Here is a 5,724-nt window from a genome sequence, read left to right on the forward strand (position 1 = left end):
ATGATGGTTTTGCTTATGCTAAGGTAAAGAGAGGAAATGGAAAGCGATTTGTGCAATTCTTGACTGTGTGTGTGAATCATGAGAGGAACCATGAGAGGGTGAAAGCATGTATAGATGGCCTGGAAAGTAATGTCAAGGACATTGCTTTTTTTAGCTTAAAAGTGGGTGTTTTAAAAGTGCTTCAAATCTCAAAAATAATATCACTCTCCTAAGGTATGTCAATTAAGTCTCCTAACGTACCACAATTAATGAGACTAAATGTATTTTACTGCTGAACGATGGATTATTGTCCGCCTCTTCTTTCCCGCTACAACGTGTCTGAGCTTTCTCTCTGCTTTGAGTTTTCTTTGTCTCTGAGATCTCTCTTGGAGCTCTATCTAGATCCTCTCTGTCTCTCTCTCTCAGAGCTCTTGCCGAGCTTTTTGTATCGCTCAGCCCCCTCTCTCTCTCTCTCTCTCTCTCTCTCTCTCTCTCTCTCTCTCTCTCTCTCTCTCTCTCTCTCTCTCTCTCTTTCTCTCTCTAAGCATGGCTCCTCTTGTGTCTGAGCTCGCGCTCATCTCTCACTCTTAGCACTCTTTCTCTTGCTCTCACAAACTCTATCTCTATAGGTTCCTCTTCTACTTGATGATTCTTGAGGTATGCACTTATTATGCTTTGTTACTATCTTGCTAATTAGTGAAAGAAGTGCCATGTATTAATTAAAAGTATAGCGTTGTGAGCGGGATGGAAACACACAGAACGCCTGTATAACGACCCGACACACACTCCTGCGAAGATACACACACACACTATGGGGCACCACTCGGCTTACACAACCAGCCTGGCCGAGACAAGAAACACACAGACGGAGTGAGAAGAGAGAGATTTCCCACTTGCCCACTCAACACTCACACATACACACTCACACACACACACTCTCAATTCAGCTCAAAGGAGGAAAATTGATGTTGTTTAGACTCAATGAAGCTCAGCCCAACACCAATGGGGCAAATAGTTTACACAGTATTGAGGAAATATACCAGATACAACCACAAAGTTAAGCAGAGGCTTCACTCATCGGAGAAGATTACACAGAAAAATAGCAGAAAATCTGTGAGAAATTTGGAAAAATGGACAGCGCCATTGCATCCGGAACGCCCAAAAACCCCACCCTACAATGTCACAGAGCTCAAATCCGACCTCGGATGAGCAGTTTAGGGTTAAAAAATGCTCCAAAAACAGCAAAAACACACTTGCGGCTGTTCCTCCTCTCTTCTCCACGTTTTTTTCTGGTCTTCTCTCTCTTTTTTCAGTTCCCGCACTTAGCTTTATTATTTGGGCACCCGTGGCCTTTTAGATGACCTCAAACGGACCCCGCACAGGCCAAAAACTGACCTCGCAGTGCATAGTTGTCACCTTTTTGCATCATCCGCACACCTGGCACTCAGCTTTTCCCAATAATGCATCCCACAACCATATGAAGTGTCCCCAAAAAGTGGTCCTCATGATGACCTTTCTGCATAAGTATCACAAGAAAACACCCACGTCGTGTCCATACTTCTCTGCGTGCAAGTATTGACCCCGTTCGACCTCTTGACGCCACTCGATGCCATCTGATGCACCAGCTTACCTCATGTCGTCGGCCCGCGGATAGCTTTCTCGAGAAGTTTTACGTGCTACCAACTCCCTCCTTATTGTAGAAAAAACATAGTGGTACTGGTAATAGTGAAAATCGATGCACTATGTACACCTTGTCCTACCTATACACATGTGGGCCCCACGTAACCACCTAGCTCTGAAAAATGGGCAATTCTTTATTTGATGCACCATGCATGTATATGTACATATGCGCAACCCCTTGCTCAAAAAAACTCCTGACAACGTGTAGTTATGATTTGTATTGTATTTCTTGTAGAGCAATCCTTTGAAAGTACCGCAACAATGGAGCACAGTGAAGAACTGTCTATCAGCTCATCGTCATTGAGTAGAGAAGCTCAACTTTAGCGCAAAAAATTAATGAGGGAATATTGAGCTGCTCAGAAACGAAAGCAACGGTCAACTTTGTGACGGAAAGCAATATGGGGGAGATGGATGAAAGAAAGAAATGAAGGATATGTCAATCTATGGTACAACACTTTGATACATTAACCATGGGAATGGATGCAAATGGTAGGAAGGAAATCTTTGATGAACTTCTTCAACATCCTTGCTTCCTTACTATGCAGAGTAAATCCAAAGAGTTAGAAGCAATTATGTTGACAAACATCCGCAACACTTTGAATCATGTGAAGATCCCAAGATCTTCAGATGAGTTTTTTGTCAAGAAATCAGCAATGATGATGTTGCTGAATGGTGGAAGCAAGGAGCAAAACACTAACATGAGCATACCGCAAGCTGCCAAGCTTATGGGGATCCACAAAAGAAACTTATATTCAGCCAAACATCACTTAATAGTGTCAAGTGAATCCGATGGTTCGTTCCCTGCATCTGCGTGTCATAGAGATGATGCACGGAGAACTCACATCACTCAAACTGTTAAAGACATAGTCTTTCAATTTTGAACAGATGAGACGAGGGTGTCCCCTAACAAGAAAGATGTTTGCAGTAAGAGACTAGCTAGATGTTCATATGTAAAGCATCCAATCCACCTTCTTGAGAAGCCTCAGGTAATTGATATATTTTCTTAGCACTTTTTATTGGTGCTACAACTCATATTCTTGCTACAACATTATGTTTCTATACCACTTTTTATTAGTGCTGCAACTCATTACTGCCACAACATTATGTTTCTATACTTCTTTTTATTAGTGCTACAGCTTGTTTTGGTGTTTTGCACTACTTTCTAGTGGTGCTGCAACATTAAAAAGTGGTGAAACATTACTATACTGGTCTCTTATTGTATCTGAACCACTTCTAAAATTTGATCAATAGTTCTAATGTTTTTGAAGCACTTTTACTTGTGTTTCCACACCACTTTTTAGTGTGTTTGAACCAGTTTTTAATGTTTTGCAGCAGGTTTTAATGTTTAAGAAACAGTTTTTACTAGAAATGCACCAACGCTTCACCGTAAACCCTACAAAGTGGTGTTCACCCACTAAAAATCTTGTTTACCCAATGCTAACAGACGTGTTTTACAAACTTGTAGGGGTGTTACGGGTGCAAACGCTTTTGGTGGTGCAGCTCACTTTTTCCAAGTGATGTAGCAGCTTTTAGTCATGGTGCAACAGTTATAGTAGTGCCATAAACTTTTTACTGCTGCTGCACGAATGGTGCCCACCACCTTATGATGGTAACCAAAACCATATTAGTGGATTTTGAACACTTATAAGTGTTGTCACACCACAATGAAGCGGTGCACACAACACTTACACGTATAAAAACCACTTTCACGTGGTGCCTGACCGCATTCAAGTGGTGAAAGCCATTTTCATGTGCTAAGTCACTACCTCAGTCCATCAATCCATGCAAGTGGTGAGGCACCACTCCCAAGTGGTGTGACACCACTTTCAAGTGGTAACTAAAACCTTCTCTCACTGCAATCAAGCGGAAAGTTCCCACTTTCAAGTGGCCAAACACCACATTCAAGTGAGAAAAAAACACGTTAAAGTGGTGATTGCCCACTTTGAACTAGTTTCTCACCACTCTCAAGTGGTCATCAAGTGGTGAGACACCACTTTCATGTGCAAAGTACTACGTTAGTCATCACTCCATGCAAGTGGTGAGACACCGCATTCCAATGACTTGAATCCGTTGGAGAGGGGAAAAGGGGAACACACCCAGCACACAACACAATGCCTTACTATAGCCCAGGGTATACACAGCGCCCCAATCCACTAGAGTTCACCTTTCCAACTCAAAACTACCCGCAACCAAACCATTGCTTCCACACATACGCCCTGCAATGCATCAGACAGACTCAATCACAGCCTCCCACATTCACACAGCCTCTCTCTACCTGTCTTTGCACGACAAACCTCGGGGGCACACACGCCGACACATGCTTGAAAACACACGCACACAAGTAGAGAAGAGAAGGGGGAAGGGGGAATGACGCCTTGAAACAATAGGGAATAGTCTTCTAGCATAGGCAATGTCATGTACAACCAACACACTTCCAGCATGAACCTCGACAACCAAAAACAAGAGCTCCAAAAGCCTTGGCCAAAAAATCCTCCTTGGTCAAAAAGACCCTAACAAATGAACAAAAACCTCCTTTTATAGGAGTGTGCTTGGAAATCTCAAAAAAAGGAAAAAGGTGGTGTGATTCCATATTGTGCACTCCATTTGGAGTTCCTTTTATCATTATCTTGCATTGCCAACACTTGGCATATGTTATTTTTGGAAACCTTTGCTTGGTGTGCACACTTGCCCTTTGCGCCTTCCACTTTGGCCGGCCGGATTTCCCACTTCTTGGCTTTGCCTTACCCTTAGCCTTGCACTTCAATTTCTTGTCGGCACCTACTTGCAATGGGACCTTTCCCTTACATGAGGGGGGGAGGCAATAGCGACCTCGCTATTGCCCTCCTTCTCCTTCTCAAAACTTTGGTGGCCCAAGGGCCGCAGGACCCGCCTTTAGCAAGGGGCCTGCCATGTCATCACCGGGCTCACACAACGCGGGCGCCACCTGCCGCCTTGCCTCGCCGGCTACGCCGCTCAAAACCGCCACCAACGCCACTGCCGCGCCGCGCGCAGCGCCCGGGCATACCCGCCATGGCTGCGCCCAAGGGGAGCTCCCCTCCACCTCTCTTGGATGCTTATGGGAGGGCCACGCCCCAGCATATAACCCACGCACTCCTGCCTCCTTTCCTTGCATGTGGGGTTTGTCCCCCGCCACGTGGCGGCCCTAGGAGGCCATAGCCTCTTAAGACTTCAAAAGAACAAAAAAACCCATTATATTTTTTCTTAACCAAAAAACTTTGCAACCTGCCTTGGCCTGGCTCCCATTCTGTGCTCCCACCTTCTGTTGCCAAGCTGCAAGGCCCGGGTGAAAGCTTGCACTGACACCTTGCTTTTCCATAATCTACACTGCTACTCAACCCTTCCAGACCCAAGATCCGAGGCCACCAAAACATGACCAAATCATCTGCAATCAGTTCCGAGCAAGGACACCCAATCTTCCGACCTCCATATCTTTTCGCTCCGGACTCCGTTTGGCATGCAGTCACTTTCTGTTAGCTCCGTGTAATGTACACTCCACTCTAGAACTTCGTCGAGGCCCAGAAGATTACAGATGGCACATTCTCCCATGCGGCCAAGTGGGCTCTGACCCAACTGACCATATCTTGCAAACCATGGCTCAAACCATGGCTCCAATCCGCAATCCGAAAAGACATGTAGGCTCCATGAATTGAGCTCTACACATCTATACCTCAAGTTCCACTTGGACCACCTGTACCCAGCTGCCCTGTCCGGCATAAATCTGCAAACCACCAAAACTTTAACCTTTAATAACTTGGGCTCCGTAGCTCGGTTTGATGAGCCATCTGGACCTGTTCCTTCAGCACTTCAAGCTCTTCATTTCTGGATCCCAAAACTGCACTTTGCAGCTCCTTCACCTGCTACCGCTATTAGCTCATTATGGAGCCTTCCTTGGCCTATAAGCCGCATCATGCATACACTTCCGCTGCTACCTGCTATCCCGTGACCTTTCTGGCTGCTCCAGTCCTTTTCCATGCTTATGCTTGCCTCTACACATCTGCCCATGCCACCTTCTAGAGTCGACACACTTTGGCTACACCATCATTG

At 45.3% G+C, this 5,724-nt stretch overlaps 1 pseudogene; it reads left to right on the plus strand.

Annotated features, from left to right (window-relative positions):
• The first annotated feature begins 2,198 nt into the window (after window positions 1–2,198).
• On the plus strand, window positions 2,199–3,182 carry LOC147426153 (uncharacterized; annotated as a pseudogene).
• Window positions 3,183–5,724: the final 2,542 nt, after the last annotated feature.

The sequence above is a fragment of the Adiantum capillus-veneris genome, chromosome 24 (assembly GCF_014529385.1).
Source record: "Adiantum capillus-veneris isolate H3 chromosome 24, ASM1452938v2, whole genome shotgun sequence".
Classification (NCBI taxonomy): Eukaryota; Viridiplantae; Streptophyta; class Polypodiopsida; order Polypodiales; family Pteridaceae; genus Adiantum; species Adiantum capillus-veneris.